The following is a 21,470-nucleotide window of genomic DNA, read 5'->3' as shown; positions in this document are numbered from 1 at the left end:
CATACAGGAGGTGCTCCAGTCCCCTGATCATCCTCATGGCCTCCTCTGGACTTGCTCCAACAGCTCCATGTCTTTCTTATGCTGGGGACAACCAGAACTATTGTCCCAATAACTGTCATGGCCAACGATGATGTTGTATGCACCTTTACAAGTGAAAGATGAGTGTAAAGGCTGAGTGTTGGGTCAGTGATGCATCCAGAGAGCAGGCAGACCATGTGGCGAGTACCATTTCCATCTTGCTCCTGGTGGTGAGGAGCACCACTTAGGATCTTGGTTGGGGTAGAAGGAGATTTCAGCTCTTAATTCCTGATGTTGAATGTGCTGTCAGATAATTCATCAGGCTGTAAGTGGCTGATGATGATGTGGGACATGTTTGATGTTTCTGTTCCTTATGGATCTAGAGGTGAGAGATATTCCCCCAGAGGTCTGGAGTTGGTGCTTCTGAAGTTACCCATGGCACATGCGGGGACTGGTTTTTGCTGTGCATATTTTCCTATGGAGGCAGAAACTTGTGTGACTTGTAAACGACAATGAAGGAGGAAGAAATAAATTGTCATTAGAAATACATCTGTGTCAGTTCCTGCCACTTAATTCCAATGCTACAGTGGTAATTTAAAGGTTTTTCTGACTATATCACAGGAAAAGTGCTTTGTCAAGGGAAAATGGGGTTTACTCAGCGTAACAGGGCAGGAAAGCAAAGCTGTCTTTCATCGCCGTGCTGATCCTCGATGGAGCAGCTGAGATCTGGCGTCACTCAGGCACTGAAGGCTTTGCATTGCTTATTTTGAGACCTCCAGGAGTACATTTGCTTTTGATTTGTGAATTTTGGAAAGCATTGAGTGAAGCTGGCGACTTAGCTTAAGAGCTGCTAGCACTATTCTTGCACTGCAGAGATTTCTCAGGAAGCTGATATGTAAGAAGGGTAGATGTGCGTGTATTGAAGCTTTTTTTCCTTGGGCTTACGAGTAAGAGCTGGGATCAGTGACAGGTGATAACTATTGAAATCAGTATTAAGGACAGTGTTACCCTATAAGCACTGAAGTGGGTTTGGAGAGTTTTGCATTCAATTACTAGATCTGTGCTTAGCCTGTGTTCTGACAGTGGGAAGTAGCTTGATTCCTGCCTGCCTTTTTCCCCCATCTGCATAAGTAAGGTAATTCAGCCGGTAAGTTCTTCTGTTGTTGATAGAAGTATTTGGTGTAGAAACTTTGCATTTCTTTTTGGAGAAGCTCAAAGATGAAAGAGTTTTCATTCTGAAGGGTCTATCTTCATTTTTTTCCCCTGTTGCTCCTCATTTCTGTTATAAAGCAGGAATGGAGAAGGGAAAAGGAAAGAAATAATCTGGAACTTCCTTATCCTCACATGAAAACCTGCCATTCAAGAAATACCTATGCTTTTTTTTGAATGGCATTCTTCCAATACCTATATTTGAATTTGCATCCTTCCAGTACCTAAAGGGGGCCTACAAGAATGCTGGAGAGGGACTTTTCACAAGGGCAGGAAGTGATAGGACAAGGGGGAATGGCTTTAAACTAAGACAGATGAGAGATTTAGATTAGACATTAGGAGAAAATTCTTCCCTGTGAGGGTGCTGAGGCGCTGGCACAAGGTGCCCAGAGAAGCTGTGGCTGCCCCATCCCTGGCAGCGTTCAAGGCCAGGTTGGACACAGGGGCTTGGAGCAAGCTGCTCTAGTGGAAGGTGTCCCTGCCCATGGCAGGGGGTTGGAGCTGGATGAGCTTTAAGGTCCCTTCCAGCACAAACCAGTCTGGGATTCTATGATTTTACATTAAAAAAGAAAAAGTAACTGAAAACCAGTTGAGTTTTAAACTTGCAGAATATGAAAAAGGTTATTATCACTCTTGAATGCCCTGACCTGTTTGAAACCCCGACCTGAGGTTTCTTGCTTACATTGCAGTGTCTGCTTAGTGCAAAGCCTTGAGAATTCTTGTGCCTACATGTAGGTCAGCTGCTGGACAGGCTTGTGCACAGTGAAGATAATGACAACCTAATGGCTGCTTCGTCCTTTGTAACATGACTTATGCTCCCGTGAGCTTCTAATGGATGTGAGCTGCATCCTTGGCAGATGTTGCATTTGTTGACAGAGCTGGCAGATAAGAAACCAGGGACTGAACAGCCTTAGACCTGCCTGTGGGGGGTGTTCAGGGCTCTCCTCTTTGGCAGGAACTGTGAGGCAGGGATGACACACAGGCAATTTGTGGCCGATGACATGGGGGATATAATGGCAGTGCTCTGCCTGTGTTTTAGCTTCAGTGCCCAGCATCAGGAGGTCTTGAGCTGAACGGAGGACTGTCTGTAGCCATTACTTGCCTGAAAAATCAGAGCACAGCACATGAATGAATGAACCAACCTCTCAGCAACATGTGCAAAATCAAATCAATTCCAAAGAGGTATGTTTAAACGACATAAACATCCGTTTTCAGTCGTTTGTGGAAGGTTTAGTTTCAAATCCCCCAACGCTCGCCAGGTGCTAATGTTCAGACGGGCTGCAGCTCTGGCTTGAAACAGCTTTAACAGACTCAGTCCCTCCTTGTTGCATGGCATGAGCCAGCCCCTGAGCTCAGGAGGGTAGAAGGAAGCTTTTCCTGGGAATCAGCTTTCTTTCATTGCTATTTCAAACTGTTTCTGGCACCTTTCCCTGGTGACTCTTGATGACAGGGTATTAGAGTTTATGGCTACCCAACCCACTGGTTTCCCATGTTCTGTGGCAGGGGTGGATATCAGTCCTGGGCATTCCTCCCTACCGCCCCAGTAGCCCTTGCTGATGATGGAGGCTCACAGATACCCAGTGCAATACAGATGATACATCTGTTGAGGCAGAATTTGGCACTGACTCCTCAAACTGACCCAGACCATTTATAACCTTTGTGGCTGCAAAGTACATCCAAGAGTGCATTCTAAGGAGCCTAAAAATAATATCTTCGATTTTAATTTATTTATCCCACAAGTATTAAGTCAACAAGAAGGAAAAGAATCAGTTTGTCCTTTTCTTTCCCATGCTTATGTGTTCAGCTTTCAGAATGGAGCTATAAGTTTATCGCAAGTTATTGGCCTGTTAGTTGAGTTGGCTTAGTGCATGGATCACGTTACTGGAAAGTGGGCTCACTTGCCAGAACTGCCTTTGCTTTTCCATTTCCTTTTCCATCTCCCAGTTTTGTACATTATCTGGTAGCAGCACTGAAGGCTAAGCTCTCACTGAGCTGATTGGAACCAGGAGTTGGCATTTTGCTATTCCATCTCCTTCTGCCAAAACCCAGTGTTCAAAATTAAGAATTTTATGTTCAGGCTACTTACATGAATAAAGTTTATGGCCATTAAAAATACCTGAAGATCAGTACAGAAAAGCTTTGATTCTTCTAGTGACTTCGTATTACCACACAGTGGATAAAGTTGGCTATATTCAATGTCTTTGTCTCAGGAGAAGGGGATAAGGGAGGGTGGCTTTAAAAAAGATATAATGAAATGGGGTTTTTTGGTTGTTTTATTGTTTGGTTGTTTTGTTTGGGGTTTTTAAAGGTATAGTTGGACGAGTCTTGAAGCAACCTGCTCTAGTGGAAGGTGTCCCTGCCCGTGGCAGGGGATTGCAATCGGATGAGCTTTAAGTCCCTTCTAACCCAAAGCATTCTGTGGTTCTCTGATGATTCTATAACAAGAAAACTTCAAACTAGCTAGATGTAAGTGTAAACCTGAATCCAAATGTTTAGAATGAGCAATATAAATCCCTAAGGGTACTCAGTTGTTCCAAGCAAAAAGTGCTTCTTGAGAGCTTGGTCTTTTCCTGTGTGTTATTTCTATTGATCAGGAATCATAGAATCATAGAACCATAGAATAGCTAGGGGTTGGAAAGGACCTTAAGATCATCAAGTTCCAACCCCCCTGCCATGGGCAGGGACACCTCACACTAAACCATGTCACCCAAGGCCTAATCCAACCTGGTCTTGAACACTGCCAGGGATGGAGCATTCACAACCTCCCTGGGCAACCCATTCCAGTGCCTCACCACCCTAACAGGAAAGAACTTCTTCCTTATATCCAGTCTAAACTTTCCCTGTTTAAGTTTTAACCCGTTACCCCTTGTCCTGTCACTACAGTCCCTAATGAAGAGTCCCTCCCCAGCATTCCTATAGGCCCCCTTCAGATACTGTATTATCCAGTGACAGGACATTTAACTCGTGAGCAAATAACCTGGGTTACAACCTCTTGTTGCGTGACTTTAACTTTAGAACCATGTCATGCCTGGAGCACTACGTGCAGTGTTACTGACATCAGGTGCACATCCCTGCAGTAACTGGTGAAAAGTGCAGTGATCTGATGCTTCTTCGCCTATGAATAGAAAATCATCTGTGCGTATCAAGTCTGCGAATCATATTTCTGTACTAGATCATTGTTATGAATGACAGGAATTACACAAGCCTTTATTTCCAAAATCTTCACAGGCACCATAAATCATAAAATCCAGTGGAAACTAAACAAATTGTTTCAGTGAACAGAAGGGTCACATATATATTTGTAAACACCAAACCGTTTAATTCCAGATTTCTTAATTCAACACATTTTTGGTTTAGAAATGCCAAAGCTGATCCTTTCAACATTTAACAATGAAAAACACATTTTCCTATTAAAACGTGATCCAAACATTTTATATAATGAGGTTTTGGTTTGTTTGGTGTAGCGCTTTGTTAGGTTAGGAAATGTAAGAAAATGAAGTTTCATCTTAGACTGCAGAAGAGCTCTGGAGAATTGATGTGAAGAAATACCTTTGTATTGTTTTGTTTCAGAAGCCAAATCTTCCAGTTCAATCTGAAGCAATTCTTCCCTTCTGTTTTGTTTTAGTTTTGTCACCCCCACAACAGAATCTGTTGATCTTTCTTTTCTGTGTTCTTTCTGATGTTATTGATGCAGGGTAATTTTTCTTGGGTTTTGCTAGATTTGTTTGTGCTCCATTGCTTGAAAATCTGGGGTTTGCCTGGCAGGAAAATGATCATTAGCACATTACTCTTGCTTCTGCTGATGAGCTGCTTTTGTCACTTGTAGTTGCAGGTAGCCTGTTTTCTGGAGCTTTTCTTGTTCCTATTATCCCATCCACCTCTGAGTTACTGAATACTCTCAGCTGTAAGTCAAGGAATAAAGTGCTTATAGTCACCATTAAATGTTTTCTTTGCTAATTCTCCTTTATTGTGTCCCAGTAACTTGTAGCTGAGCATTAAATTAACTGCCCTCAGCCCCAGCAGAATGCTCTGTTTGAAACCTCTGATGGGTATTGTTTTGCCTCTCTTTCCTGTATCCCTCATACGATGCTTTTCCCCAGTGTGCAGCTTCCTCCTCCCCAGCCCAAGTGATGCTATTACTGAGGAATGTTGGACGGATACCACTATACACATAGTGGAGGTGCCCCCAGATCTGGGGTTTGGGCTTGATTTAAAGGGGAGGCGATGCAGGAAGGGAATGTTGTTTTTAGTAGGGACCCAGGCTGTAGTGCTCTGCAGAACTGTTTTAATGTGCTCATCAGGCAGGGAGGTCTGTGGGCTCAGGGAGGGCTCAGGGAGCTTTTCAACTGTTTCCATGCACTGCTCAGGGCTGCTGTCCCAGGCACGTACTGCATCAATGCTTCTGGGGAAGACATTCTGGGAATAATCAATCAGTGTTGCTCTGGGTTTCTTCTCCATCGGAGATGCTCTGTTGTGTCTTTCAGTGCTGCTCATTTTGGTTGTAGTTTCTGAATGAGGGATCAGTTTATGCCAGGCAGAAGAGTTTGGTCTTGCAATGGGCTAAGACATCTGTCCTGTTTTCATAGAATCATAGAATAGTTAGGGTTGGAAAGGACCTTAAGATCATCCAGTTCCAACCCCCCTGCCATGGGCAGGGACACCTCACACTAAACCATGTCACCCAAGGCTCTGTCCAACCTGGCCTTGAACACCACCAGGGATGGAGCATTCACAACCTCCCTGGAGAACCCATTCCAGTGCCTCACCACCCTCACAGGAAAGAATTTCCTTCTTATATCCAATCTAAACTTCCCCTGTTCCCTGTTTAAGTTTTAACCTGTTACCCCTTGTCCTATCACTACAGTCTCTAATGAATAGTCCCTCCCCAGCATCCCTATAGGCCCCCTTCAGATACTGGAAGGCTGCTGTTTGGTCTCCACGCAGCCTTCTCTTCTCCAGGCTAAACAGCCCCAACTGTGCTCTAAAGCACTTAAACGGGTGCTTAAAGTTGTGGGTCCTGAAGAAGCCAGTGGTGGTAGGGCTTTGCTGAGGTGTGCTGTGAATGTCTCAGTGTTCTCCTAGATCAGGATTAAGTTGCCCTCTTGGGTCTTTGCTGTCACCTCTGATCTGGAGCACTCCTTATCTCAGTAAGGACCTCCGTGCTTTAGCTTTACGGGAGTGTCATATCACTGAGCTGCTCCACATCTTCTATCTTTCTCCTTTCCCCTGCCTCCAGGTTCTTGGGTGCAATTCAGCCTTGCCACAGTCAAATACATGTAGTCTTCTTGCTTTTACTGAGGCAATGCTGCAAAGGACTTTTGCACAAAGGGCGTATGGGGCTGCAAAGGAGATTTATGTGATCAAGGCAGTCTTTACATGTGTAAGATTTTGGGGGCGAAAGCTGGTTTGATATAAAAGATAAAGAGAACTTTGCCTTCCCTCTGAGCGAATCGGTGGGCAAACTGGGATTGAAATCCAGAAGTACCTGGCAGCCAGGTCTCTGCCAATCCCTTCTGATGTTCTGGGCCATTGCTCACAAAGGAGCAAAGGGCTCTACTTATTTTTCTCTGGAGTTCAACTAGAGGTGATGCTATATTCCAGGTAGGCAGTTCTTTACCTCCCTTAATGAGTAACTTTATACTGTGCTGTCTCCTACTAGAAGGAAAAGAAGCTATCTATCTGCCAAGGCTGTATAAATTGTTAAGAGATGAGGGAAGGCACAGGCAGGGAGCTGAGATTACAGCAGGAGCCATGAGAATTCCCAAGTTTCAAAGAGTGCTCCTGGTTTTAGTGTTTCATAGAATCATGGAATGATTTAGGGTTAGAAGGGACTTTAAAGATCATCTAAGCATTTCATGCACCCCTAGGCAGTGTTTAACATTTCTAGTTATGGTAAATAAAAGCAAGCATTCCAACTGGACAGTATATCAGCACTGTGACGGTGAGGAAGGTTAGACTAACTGTTGTGTTTGCTGTACAGTGTTGTATCATGAGTGATGTTTATGGCTGAGATCCTCAAGTGCTGACACAGCACTGAGTAAGGTAGAAAAGGGCCATTGTGACCTCTTTTTATCATACTGGACACAGGGTTTCTTTGAATTAAGTCTGGTTTCAATCAGAGCACCTTAATGCAGCAATTTGCTATGCATTTCTTTCTTCTATTCATGATCCTTCTTCCATGTATATCTGCTATCATATGATGTCCATATGGCAGCTCCAGCAATTGTTTGGGAGGCAGCTGAATACTACAGCAGCTCTATGAGCATCCTTCCAGTTCTCTGTCAAATAAGTTCGTCCTCTCTGATTTGTCTTTTGAATGCCAGTGTCCTGGAGCTCACCTGTGAATTGAAGATGCTCACAGACCAGGTTTGTGTGGTTTGTAGCTCTTGTCCATAGCATTCTTAGTTGATGGTGTTCTTTGGTCTTTCCTCAAACACTGAACCTCTGCCAAATCAAGACCATCCTAATCTCTGTCAACACCAGCAGTACAGGGGAGGAGAGTAGAGCACAGCATCATGAATAAGCCTGCCTAAAGCACTGCAAAGGGAATCTGGATGTGACTGAAGTTAGTGGCAATGCTCTTACTCACGTCCCTAGCACTAGAAGTTTATCCCCTTACCGATGAAGAACTTTTTCCCCTTGTGAATGTACAGATTGATGGGTTGTTTGTTCTCAACTGACCTTTTCTCCCACAGACCATGTGAAGCCTGGGGATGTGTGTGCATATCCATTAATCATGACATCAGTAGGTTTTGCCTGGCCAAAACGCAGCTCTAGGAATTGAGACTGTTACCTGCAGGTGGCTAGTAAATATGGAGAGTTCCTGCAATAGAGGAGGTGGGCCTAGGGAAGGGCATACATAGCACTGAGAAATAAGAGAGAAAGTCACAGTAAGCTTTGCAGACTGTCCCAGGCACCTTCCCAATAGGGAAAGCAGCCCCAGGGAGACCTGGGAATGTGTTTTCTTTGTCAGAAGGTAGCTGCAGATCTTGTTTTGCTCTCTGCCTTTATTCTTTACCATTGGAAAAGCTCCTTCTCTCTGCACTCTGTGAAGCCAGGGGGGTACCTGCCCCAGCTGGTCCTCCTGTGCACTTCAGAGGTTTGCAGAGCCTCAGCAATGCCCGTTGCCTGGATACAGGGCAGCCCTGCATCCCTACTCCCCATCCAGCCTATGGAAGCAGGGGGGGCTGTGGGGAGAGAGGTGTGGGAATTAAGCCCTGTGTCCTCAGATGCAGGAGCATTGAGTCCATCTGAAACAGCTTGGGAGCTCAGAGTTTCCTTTTCCTTTGCCATCGTTATTATTATTTATCATTATTATTGATAGGAGCAAAGTGCAACCCAGCTGCTCAGTGCCGAGATCTGAGGGCTCCTGCCGGGTGAAGCGCTTCGTGCCACTTAGAAAACAGCCATTGTGCTGTCTCTTGAATGAGCATTTTATCTCACATGTTTGTTCGGAGCCTCCTGCTGCTGCTCACACTGCAACTGCTGACAAGTAGCCTTCCTGGCAACATGGCATCAGATGCTGTGAGCTGCTGAGGCCCTGGGAGAACAATATTAAGAAGACAGGGATTGTTGAATATTTGAAGTATTTCCTCTTAAACATGAAAATGCTTTTTGTGCTTTGTACACATCACTGCTTGGTGACAGTGACTGGCCAAGTCATGCATTATTCCTGCGTTCAGGCAGGACTATGCAAACTGCACTGCACTCCCTGGCTGAAAGCTCACCATTAGCAGGACGCCCTGTTCTATAGCACACCTATGAACTTTATTAACAAGGATCAGTCAAAAATCATTTTTAAGCTCAGTTACTTTAAATTTGGACCAGTTCATGTTGTAATACTGTTTGTTGCTGCGTATGTCTACAGAACGTTGTGCTGTTTCAAACAGCACTTGGGATCTTATCAGTGAGCATTAGTAAAGTGATAGTAATTAACCTTTATATTGAGATAGTGTGCAGCATCTCTAATAATGAACCAGGGTCCTCCTATTTGAAGCGCTGTAAATGTGTGTGACAGAAGTACTATCTGACCTATGAACATGTACATTTAACTTTAATGTAAGATAAGAAAACAAATTAGTATAATGCAGTGGGAGGGGGAATGAACACCTAAGCAAGGCCATATTGAAGTCAATGATCATTCTAGGCTCATCTTAGGCACTGGGGCTGGTCTTAGGTTCCATGTCAGGCTTCTAAAAACACATTCTCATATTCTCTGTGTCATGGAGTTGAACAACAGACAAAGTTTGTTCTACATTGACTCATAGAATCATAGAATAGTTAGGGTTGGAAAGGACCTTAAGATCATTTAGTTCCAACCTCCTGCCATGGGCAGGGACACCTTGTCTTCATTGCTGAAGGAGGACAGCACCTAACTTTGAGCTAATATTAGAAACAAAGCTGTTGGAAGATTGAAAACCTGGAGGGTTTTAAGACAGATAGTAGGAGGTCAGGAAACTTGGAGCCATTTTTTCTAGGCCTTTAGAAAATATTTATGAAAGCATTTGCATCTCTGCAAAAGGAGGGCAAAGAGATCGATGACACAAGTGTATTGTTCTGACATTGTAGTTCCCACTTTGTATCTCTATTTACACATGCATGAAGAATGGCAGAGGATGAAAGATGCAGCTCACTGAGACTCCTTGTGAGAGGCGACCGTTGAAAGGCTGCGCTGAAGGTTAGCATCTCCTTTGTCTTGGCTCTGTGTATGTGTATAAATGTACATATCTACATACATATATATGTATGAAAATATGTGCACAAAGCCACTGATTGTCAGCAAATAACACTATTCACAGAAGCTTAGTACCTGCTGTAAGCAGAAAAGACAAGCCCTTCTCTCTCCTGCTGACAGCAAAGTCAGACATGAAATTGCTGTAGACTGCTACTGGGATTTTGTCACCCAAATAGTTTATTCCTCTCTTTCTGTCTTCATAAATAAATCTGTTAAGTGTTTTACCAGCTCATTTGCTTAGGTAAACCAAGTACATGCTAATTAAAGGTATCAATAAATATCTCCCTCAGTTTTTAGTGTTAGTATCTGACCTCTTGGATTAAGCACTTCCCACCATATAATTTTTCCTGTTTAAAAGTAAAAACACACCCCTTTATCTTCCCTGATTTATTTGTTTTCTTCTTTATATCAAGAGGAGGCAAAAGGGCTGCATAATTTCTGGAGTGCAAGAATGGATGGGAGGAGTGTGTGTGCACTCTGGTTCCTGCCAAAAAGTAGAGTAACATATATGGGGAGCATGTTAGCATGAAGGAGCTTCAAAAGGCAGTGACCAGAATGGAGGTTGAGATTCTTACCTGTCTAGACAGAGATGTGTGAATGACTAGGTAGGACAGAACATCAGCTTTATTGAGAGTAGGGAATCATTGCAACTCAACTACCTCTTTACTGGGAAGTAAAATAACAGCTCACAACGTACAGGAGGACAGATAGTTATGGAATGGTAACATATTCTGATTGAAAAAACTGAAAGAATTCTACATCAGATGAGCTGTGCCACACCACCTCCTGATAGGAATCAAGTTGGATATGTGCAGTACTTAGGGTTTTGAGTACATACAACAGATCCAAAGTCTATAAAGATCTTGAAGTCTAGTCTCAGTTCTTTGTTTAGTGAATCCACAGGTACTGTGTTTGCTGAGGAGTTTAGCAGTGAGTCAAGCTTCAAATACTTTGGGAAACTAAAAATACAGAACAGCCCAAAAAGCAGCACCAAAAGAAGTGTAATTGATTTTATAAGGTTAAACAATTAATCCCTCTTCTAGATCCAGTGCCATCCAAACTTCTTCAGAGCTTAAACTAATGAAAGAGAAATGGTGCCAGATTAGTGGCTCAGATGTTCCTCCATCTCTAGGACATCAAAGATGTGTAAGCCTTCATTTTCTGTGGCTTTACTGAAAATGTTCTCTTATCCTTCTGGGTGATGGGGGAAGGGATGGGATGTTACAGCTGTGATTTGGCACAGCCACAGTGTATTTTGCTGGCCTTTCATAACATTGCAGAATCTTCTTTTGCCCGTTATTGATTTTTGCTGTTGTTCTTTTAAATTGTTTTAAATTGTTCTTTTAAATTGTTTTAAAACAATTTGCCTGGCAAACAGAAGGTCTTGGTTTCCTTCAGAGTGCTTTATGTGAATTAAGGTAGCGGGGACGTCATATGCATACATTTGTAGTTGGGTTAATTGCATTAAGCTTTTTAAATGAACACTGACAGTGTATCAGCCTACCAGAACCAAATCCACCTTAAATTAGAGGAAAATGATTAGGATTGAAAGCTAAATTTAGATTCAACTGTAATTTACAGGAGTGTTTGTATAAAGAACAGCCAGCAAAAGGAATCTTGCTGCTGAGGATCACCAGGAAAAAGCCTCTTTGCATATTATGGCCACATAGCAGCCAACTCCAGGGATGAGTTGCTGGAAGTGACACGTCTGATTTATTGCCCACTGCAGCTTTGAGAGTGTTTGCAGGCTGAAGTATCTGTTATGGTTAGGATGATTATAATGGGGTTTATTTTACTTTAGAGAAAGAAAATAAATAGGGTTTTTTGTGGCTCTTGCATGGGGATGACTTCTGTGGTTACTCTTGGTTCTTAAGCAATGCGAGTGGGAGCTGCTTGGTGTCACTTGCTCTTTCCCTGCAAAGGGAGCTGAGGCTGGTCAGTGGGAGGAGAACCCCAACACTTACCCCATTGCAGGACTGTACCCTGGTGGGAATTTCTGAGCAGGTAGAGAGGATCCATGCTCCCTGAAGAGGTTTTCTGCTGTTCCTGGTGTATCAGTGGGTCTGCAGCTGGTTTTAATTCTGCCTTTTAGAAACAGATATGTCAGTGCGTTGCAGTTGGAGAGTATCCCTCAGTCCCCGGTTGGAGTGCTTTGTGGAAGGTGCTAAGGTATAGCTAGGTAATTGTTCTATATACTATTCACTCCAGGATTATGTTTCACCCTTCCCAAAATGCTTCCCAACCTGTACACAATGGAATTGCAAGTGGCCTTTTGAGTAGAGACATAAGCAAGCCACTGATGCCTTTCTCTGAAAAACTCTGCTTTCCAGACTCGAAAGACTAGGAACTTTAACCTGTGTAAAACACTGCATCATCTTTAAGTTAGGGTTGTGCAGAAAAGGTGTGTTCTATTTCATCTATCTCATGAAGCAGATGCCAGGTTTTGAAACTATGGGGACATTTTCTTCTGTCATGGTCCAAAATGTGAGCCCTGCTATAGTTTTAAGCAAAGAAACAAATCAAAGATACAGATCTTTACCACTACAAGATGCCTTCTCCAAGTAGCAGTCAGGTTACTTGTGTTCCCTGGTGAGAACTGGGAAAACCAGGAATGTTAGCCTGAATCTTCTATGTCCTAGGTTAATACCACATCAACCACATCTCTGACTAGGTGAAACTTTCTCTCTTGTTTTGATGAAAAGTTCCATTCTGGATTCCCAGAAATATCACAAAATGCCTGGTTTTCAATCTTAAAACAAAATGAAACCTCAATTCTCTCTCCCCAAACTGAAAGACCTTCTCAGCTGACAGATTCATCTGGAAGATGCAATAAACTCTCAGGAAGTCCCTGATATTTCATCATGCAGAATGATAGCAAATAGATGAGTAGTCCCCCTCAGTCTCAACACCACTAGAAATGCTGTCCACAGTTGCATTTGAAGAAGGTTAGAATTGTATTTTGCATAATATCAGAAACAAAGCAGCAATTTGTACGTCAGTAGTTCATATATCAGCAGCCCTAGGTAAGATTCCACTGTGCAAAATCCCATTTACACACAGGTGGTACTGGAAGGCAGCCTCTTTGTAGCTAAATAGAAATGTAAAGCTTTAAAGGTGAGCTGGACAACAGAACACAAAAAGAGATTTCAAGAAGGTACAAAATACACCTCAGAGTTCATGTTTTCCGCTCCTGGCTAAGCTGTCTTGCAAAGAATTTGCAGTTCAAACCTTTTTCTATCATTTCTGTTTGTGCTGAGGAAGAAAAACAGGGAAAGCAAATTCCTTCAGATAAGATCCATCTCTTTATGCCACCTATATTGCCAACATAGGTTGGTGTTCTGCACAGCCCTGGGTAAAATTAGCTGTCTATGCAGCAGAACCTGGGAACATCCTTGCTGGGTTGACTAATAATGAAGAAAAGATGAACTATAAACTGTCTGTTCACTGTTCTTGGCTGGTCCCCTCCTGCTCTCTATTTTAATATCCTTGTCAGCCTGCTGGCAAGATGCTGAAGCAACACCAGCCATCCAGTTAAAAGATGGAGTAGCCAGAAGTTTCAACTCAGGTTTCCTTGAACACTTACTGGACACTCATTCCAATTCCCATAAAAATGTCTGGGCAAGTCCTTGCGCAGTGTTTCACCTCATTTTGTAGCTACTTTACAACACTCTGATTTTAAAATGTAATTTTACACGCGTTACTTTTACTGACTATATTTTCTTGTTCGTTGTGCATTTTTAAATGCCAAGAGTATGAGCAGGGTGGAAAGGGGACCAGTATTGTGATGGGTAATACAGAGAGTTCTAGTTATTCATGGTCCTGCTGCTGTTAAATACGTTTCCACTGCTTCAGGTGATTGTTAAAAATAGTATATCATGGATATAGAATCATAGAATTATAGAATGGGAGGGGTTGGAAAGGACCATAAAGATCATCCGGTTCCAACCCTGGGTTATATTGAACTTATAATCGAAATGGGAAGAAATGTTCTGTGTTTGATCAGGTTGACTATAGCTAAAATCTCTGCTGGTCCTATAGCTTTGGGAAAGAATATTCTATTTTCTGAGGAAAGCTGTATGGATAAAGGAAAGTACCTCTGGTAAATCAAACCTGAGCAAGAAAAGGGGAAGGATTTTCCCCTATAGCCACTTCTGTCTTTCATGAAGTTGTGGGATCCCTGGATCCAGCTTCCACACAAGACATAGATGTATCTTCAGTAGAGTCTGGGTAGAATGTGGAGGCAGAAGAGGAAGAATATGATGTGGGGATGGAGTGCCACAAAACAACAGGAGGGTGCCCAGAGCAGGGCCCATCCTGGGAGCTGTGTGTCATTAAAAGGGGCTGAGAAGAAGGGAATGGCAAAGGGGTTTCTTTGTTAGATGGATAGCTGGCTCTGTCCCCCTTGCAGACAGCCAGCACACCTCAGACCCATGCCATCTGTGGTTCCTGAACAGTAAACTCCCCAAGCTTCCTCCATAAATTTATAAAGGAAAAAGGGAGGTGGGCAAACTGATTTACTGAAAATTGTATTCTGAGTGGAGCTGTATTAAGAAGCCTGCATGCCTGATAAAAATACTCACCCTCAGCAGGATGAAAACTAGATCCCACTGAGCCCTCAGCATTCTGCCTGAGTCACTAATTCCCCAAGGAAGAAAACAAAGCAAGCAAAAAAAGTTTGTTTGCACACAGCAAAGCCAAATCACGTCCAGTTGTGATTTACAATGAGTCCTGGGAGACTCCTCTAACATAACATGGAGTATATATGTACCTCTTCTTTAATATAATGTGGGGCCAGTGAAGGTGAGTTGACAAATATACAAAATGATCTTTCTTCTCTCATTCTTTAGGGAAAACACCTATTAATTTCAGTGGGATTCTTGCCTGCATGTGTTTTGTGACTGGAGCTGCCCCAAAGTAGTATGAGGACCAGCGGCTGCTAGCACTGGGGCACAGGGAGGGTTTAGATGTGAGTCAGATTTTCCACAAGCACAGCTCTTCATCTGGCTCCAACAGCCGGGACCAGTAGGACTTTGTCCTACTCCTTCTTCCCTGTCTGGCTGCCCACACAGGCTCTCCCCATCACCCCTCTTCTGGTCCTTTTTGCCCCTTTGTGATAGGGGCCAAGGCTTCAGCATCGTAAGGTTTCTACAGATAATATCCACAGCTCATGAGGGAAGCAGCAGAGCACTCCTCTGGTTCCCTGAGGCTTTATAAATACTTCCTCAATGAAAGACAGTTTATAAATCTACTCAGCTCCAGATCTGCGTGAGTTTGATGGAAATTCTCCACTTATGGTGGGATAAGAGAGCGGAGAGTGAGACTTGGTGCTAACAAATGACCCCTGGCTGGAAGCAGGCTGTTAATGCTTTTAAATGAACTACTGCTGCAGAGCTCAGGGCTTGAACCCAGAAGCACAATAGAAGGTGCATTATTATTCCTGTTCTGATTATGGCAGATAATTTTGCTGTTCTCATTTACAAATGTAATGGTTTGTTAATAACATCTGATTCGGGAACATAGGATAGCCTATCAACTAAGGGTGGCACGATGGCATTAATAAGGGTAATTGAGGTTGTTGCTATAATCTTGTTTGCTCTATGGTTTGTTAATTGAAAATTACTTATCTTAATATATGATAGAAACATAAATGTGCTTCCTCTGTGAAGCAAAAAGGGATGTGTCAGTCTTCACTGTTTATACACTGATAGGGCATCTGTACAGCAGTGAACCAGTCTCATCCATGTCAGGTATTGTGTTTATATGTTGCATAAATAACAGCATTGCTGTTACTTATGGCTGTGTGTGTCTTTTGCTGCAAGACCTGGTGTTTTAAGACTGTCTGGGATACGTGTGGTTGATGAGAGAGCCGTTATGTAGGGAGGAAATGGAAATGAGAGACAGACAGGCTGCTGAGCGTTTAACCCTGGAGAAGAAACTTGGCATTTCATCTTCTAGCAGCGTTTGCCCGTAACTACTATTAACATTAATTATGGAGATGCTTATGTGAACACCCTGTTAGCCCTAATTAGAGTTAATGGAAGATACGTGTGGATGTTAACAGGACAAGAGACAACCAAGCTTCCATTTCTAAGGTTAAATATTCAGTAGCTCCCTCTTAGACATCTCCAGCATCCTATAATCATGCAGTCAGACTTCTGCAAAAGCAGAACAGTTTCTCCTGCCTTTTTTAATATATTTTCCTCTTCCCCCCCCCCCAATTATGGCCACCTTTCACTATTTTTGCTTAAATTAAAGAGCAAATAACATGGCAGTGACCTCAGCTATCTTTACTAATGTAATTACGCTCCCTCTTCTCTATACACAGTGCACTTCAGACTTTATTAGCAGACCATTTGCTGTCCCTTTTACTGTCCTTTTAATGAATGCTACTAGATACACTGAAGAGGAGCTGGAAGGACTTGGCTTTGTGCTGAACAGAGACCCTGTGATAAAGAGCTCAGGGATGGAGCTCTCGAGTAGGTCGTGTAATATCTGAGAACTGTAAAGTTCCTATCTCTGTGCTATTCTCTGAAGCTGTAAAGACAAAAAAAAAGACTACTTCTTGCTTGCACTCTGCCTTCAGTAGTTTGGAACCAGTATCACTTCAGAATTGAGGCTGCAAAATGTACAGGTTGTCTCTTTATCCTGCTGCTGTGTATGACAGCACGTCTCTGCTGCTTATCTCTGCCCAGGTGAGCATCTTATGATGAAAAAATGAAAATCACTGACACAGGCCAGTGTCCTCACAGGAAGGGTCTTTTAAGGATGGACTTGGAAACTTATTACGCTTCCCAAAAGCCTTGAGTCTGCCTCAGGCGGTGTCACATACTCCTCGGGGCAGGATGTGCTTCCTTGTGGTCCATTTCCACAGACATACACAATGATCTTGGATGGTGTATTGCGCAAAAAGGGCATTATTTTTGCCTGAGATGATGTGTTAAATAGTTATAAGGCGAGGTGTTCATCTGATTATCTCTTCCTACTATGCAAATACAGCACAGAGCCCCTTTGAATAGTGCCTAGTTACAACTTTCAACCTGTAGCTCCTAGCTCCTCATTGTCTGGAGCCACAGGACTGATGTTTCCCCAGCTTTCCAGCTGCAGTGGCTTTCTCCTTTTCCCCAAAGCAATTCCTAGTGTAAGAACACTCATGCTTGGCACAGTCTTGCATGTGCCCATTTGCAGAAACTGCCTAACAGCCCATTGCTGGCTGAGGTGCCCATCATGGGCACACGCAGAGGGGACTCTGGGGATGGGGCAATGCACCTCTGAGGTTTGGTGGGAATGTCTCTGCTCACATTTGCCCTGAGGATGAACTGGGAGAAGGTTGGTAGGTTTTTATTTAGCATTTATTAGTTTATTCTCTTGATGTTTCTATGTATTTTTCCAATTGTGTTATTACAAATGCCTGGTTTATTTTGTGGTTGTCACCAAATCTGTTCAGCTTTGTAATTAATACTACTTTCTTGATTTAATGTGTAAAGTAATGCTTTCACAGGTCAGTCCTACATGGACCTTTTTTCCTTTTCTTTTTGTTTCTGCTTGCTAATTGTTGTGTATTTTTTAATGGCCATGTAAAGCTTAAAGTGCCTGTATTTGAACTGGCGGGACAAAAAGGCTTTTAATGGTATTTCGCTCTGAGATTTGGAGTAAGCTGTATTGGTTTGAGAGCCCTTGCTGGATGTTCTTTCAAGTGGACAGATGCTAAGAAACCTTGCTCTAGGCTATGCAGGGTTGCACTGGCACAGGGTGCCCAGAGAAGCTGTGGCTGCCCCATCCCTGGCAGTGTTCAAGGCCAGGTTGGACACAGGGGCTTGGAGCAAGCTGCTCTGGTGGAAGGGGTCCCTGCCTGTGGCAGGGGTTGGAGCTGGATGAGCTTTAAGGTCCCTTCCAACACAAACCACTCTATGATTAATGTATCTCTTTCCTGCATAGTTAAAGTAGCAAAATCCCATGCTGCAATATGGCTTACTCCAGTTTATGGGAAAGAACAGATTTTTCTGGTGTATCTACATTTTGATCCATTAACAAAAAGAATAGTTACATCATATTTGAAAAATCCCCCACATTTTATAAGATTAAATTACTCACTAAGCCTTCAGGTACAGCAGGTAAGAAACTGATGCTGTAAAGGGAACACAGCCCTGACATCTCATTTTATTTCAGCAAGGAAAATGCTGGCCTTGCTCGGAGCAGAAGGTGCCTCTGTGATGAGGCTACAGTCTGGTTGTGTGGTTGGGAAAACGAAACACAGTCTGACCCACGGCATTGTCAAACCCACTGAGGTTAAGCACCCTTTCCCCTGGTGAATTCCCTTGTTTTCATAAGCCACTACAGCTAGGCTGTAAAAGGGAGGTCTCCAAGGGAAGCTAAGGTAATAACCACAGTGGTAACTTAAAGCTGCCTTCATGAACTAAATCCTGCATTTTCTGTGTCAAAATAAGCAGCAGATGTGTGAAGCAAATGTCTCCCTATCTTGCCTATGAGTTGTATAAATGGAGATATTCAAAGTCTTCAGCAAAACCCTTGCACATTGACACCTTAGTTCAAATCAGTTTGGTTTGTAGGTCAAGTGCTGATACAACATCCACCAGCATAACAGCCCTTTCCTGTGAAATGGCTGGATGAGATCTGACATTAGAAATCTATCGTCAAATGGATTTTTGTTCCCCAAAAATTTCTAAATCAAACAATAGTCCAGTTGAAGAGACTAATGTCAGAATCACTGAGCCAATAGCAAAGATTTTAGTAGCGAGAAAATGATTATTCTGTGTATTTGTATAGGCTTAGCACTATTACAATTCCCCCAATCAGATTCTGTAGTTACCTGGTGACCTCTGACTTGCCTTCCTTACCAGAACAATATCCTGGCTATTATTCCACAATGCTTTGGAGTCACCTAATTCATTGGTAGTCTTCCCAAGATAGCAGGGAAAGCAGCAGATAAGTATTAGCTGAGAAACCCGAGCGGTTTTGCCCTGGGATAATGGAAAGATAATGTATTATACAGGAGATGTCATCTCACCAAAACTGAATTTTAGGAGCTTCTATTTCCTACAGGATATGTAAAGTGTTTAAAAGGGGTTTGCTTGGTGTTTGCTTTTATTCTTTCATTCATTTTGCCTCACAGATTTGTCTGGATGCTTTTGAGTGAAATCAGATTTGCTTAAATGACAACTCGCCATCAAAAACCTGACGACAAAATAGGTGTTTCTGGTTTACAATATATGGTGTAATTAGCAGTATCAAGACAGTGCACTGCAGACGAGGGGAGAAGTTAGGAAATAAAAGATAAAATACAACCTCTCAATCAAAATTTGAAGCAGTGGAGTTGGTGAGGAATTAAAATGCCAGCTTCTGCTTGGGGAAAGCCTGCACATCCAGTGTACTCACCCTTCTGGGTCTCAAGGGGCTGAAAGAGGGAAACTTGTCTCTCCTAATAAGATGTGCTCAGTTCCAGTGAACAGTAGCATTTAAAACTGGCCAAGGACAGAGTTAAAGCTCTTCTGATGGGTTTTACAGGATGGACCAGCACCATCACTGCTTTCTATTGGGAGTGTGCGGGCTCAGAAGAGAAGTGCAGCCCATTAAAATGGCAGATCCCTCTTGTGTTTCTCTGTGCATCTCCTGTACCACGTAGTCCACCTCATCAGAGTGAAGCTACACTTGCATCCAGGGTACCTGAGTGCACAGCTTGAAAGGATGGAGTTTAAATACAGGCCCTGAGCAGGAAGTGGCTGCTGCCAATAAACAGGAACAGGAATATTGGAAGGCTGATTTACATGGTTGCACTCTGTGTCCGGATTAATATGCTGCAGACAAAAGATGTAAGAATAAAGCTGTTTGCCAAGGGCTGCAAACAGGTGGAAGGTTTGCACTGCAGCTTTTCTGCCTTGAGTATCAGATAATTGGATCGAACTCCTGATCAAGTCTGTGCTGGCTGGAAAACCATTTATCTTGAGCTGCTTGTGAGGGAGCATCTGTAAACCCTGTGTTTTCCAAAAGAAAGCCTTTATAAGGATCCAGAAGAGCCAGGATATTGATCCTTCATGCCCAATGGCTCTGCTGACCTACTGGAAGAGCTAGTTGACACCACTGTCAATGTGGAACAGTGGGGAGGGTGGTGTTGGGAGTTGTGCTGAAGGTGAGGTTTCAAAACATGTTGGGTTTACAGCAGCTTCCAGCTCCTAAGGAGAATGCCCTTTCCCTGCAATACACAAACGCCTGTGGTGCAACCTCTGTACTGACCCGGTGATGCTGGGGTGAGGAACCTCAACTGTACCATGGGTGGTGTCTGCTTTCAGGGTGAAACTGTTTGCTGGGTCTCTCTTCCTGTCACTAGATCATTGATTTGGGATTGTCCTAATGAGGAGGTGTGAACCTGTAGAGGAAACTTAGAATCATAGAATGGTTTGGGTTGGAAAGGGACTTAAGATCATCCAGTTCCAAGCCCCTGCCATGGGCAGGGACACCTTCCACTAGAGCAGGTTGCTCCAAGCCCCTTCCAACCTGGCCTTGAACACTGCCAGGGATGGAACATTCACAACTTCCACTGTTCCAGCGCCTCACCACTCTCACAATGCAGAATTTGTTCCTTATATCCAACACAAATTTCCTTGTTGAAGTTTGATAGCAGGGGGTGTCTGTATGAGGGCTGCAGGAGTGCATATTTGGAGATACCAGCTCTAGGTTTTGAGTGTGTCATTGTGGGCAATGTAGCACAGTTGGAATACAAACCATCTAACTTATTCCTTTCCAGTTGTCACCAACCCTGGACTGTGTGGTGCATATGAATGACCCCACCTGTGGTTTTGTACCTGCACATATTCAAATATTACTGGCAGGCAGCTTCATTTCATCTAAAAATGCTTCATTTCATCTAAAAATGGCAATAGTTTGAATACCGTCTTTCTGGGTGCTCTGTTTCTGAACTGCTTTCATCCTGGCACTATTGTAGGGTACTAAATGCAATCTCTTATATCCTATGGGTGGCAGATGAGTGGTGGTATTAATTATATTAAATATGGGGGTTATGGGGACAAGACTGACACACCAACTTGAAATAACTTGCTGGAGTCTGTGAGTTTCTGTGGAAGACATTAGGAAATCAGGAGCTATAAAGCAGTCTGAGCACTAGACAGGGGACCACAGAAGCTGTCCAGGACATTTGCTGGGTATCCTGGAGCAAAGCCACATCAGCTTCATAAAGGACACAGAGCTTCATAAAGAGCTTTCAGACAGTAATATGGAAAGCAGTCTAAGGCTTAAGTGGCATTAATGTTCCGATGCAGGTGGTTTGTGTATCATCAGACATGCAGAATGGTGACCACAAACCTTGTTTTGAAGTTTGTCATGAAGTTTATCCTCAGATGCGTTTGCACACCAAGACTCCACAGGGCTTTCAGAAAGCTTCTTCTCCCACTGCTGACAGCAGTGATGGGAGAAGAGGCTGTTAAATGCTGTGTCACTTGAGGCAGCTTTTCTTGCTCCTGATGCAGAGCTCTGCAGC

General features: G+C 43.3%; 1 protein-coding gene and 1 long non-coding RNA gene across 4 annotated transcripts in view; one reads left to right on the top strand and one right to left on the bottom strand.

Annotated features, from left to right (window-relative positions):
* Positions 1–21,470, top strand: part of TSPAN18 (tetraspanin 18) — a 124,420-nt gene that overhangs the window by 69,337 nt on the left and 33,613 nt on the right. The window lies entirely within an intron of this gene.
* On the bottom strand, positions 2,207–8,351 carry LOC134172463 (uncharacterized). Its single transcript, XR_009967937.1, has 3 exons — positions 8,294–8,351; positions 4,777–5,129; positions 2,207–2,329 (listed from the first exon to the last, which is right to left on the bottom strand). It is a non-coding gene; the product is annotated as an uncharacterized LOC134172463 (long non-coding RNA).

The sequence above is a fragment of the Pezoporus occidentalis genome, unplaced genomic scaffold, assembly GCF_034315485.1.
Source record: "Pezoporus occidentalis ecotype Australia unplaced genomic scaffold, CSIRO_AGI_Poc_V1 ctg46, whole genome shotgun sequence".
In the NCBI taxonomy this organism is placed as follows: Eukaryota; Metazoa; Chordata; class Aves; order Psittaciformes; family Psittacidae; genus Pezoporus; species Pezoporus occidentalis.
The sequence above is the reverse complement of the archived record's forward strand: the minus strand, read 5'-3'. Positions and strand labels throughout refer to the sequence as shown.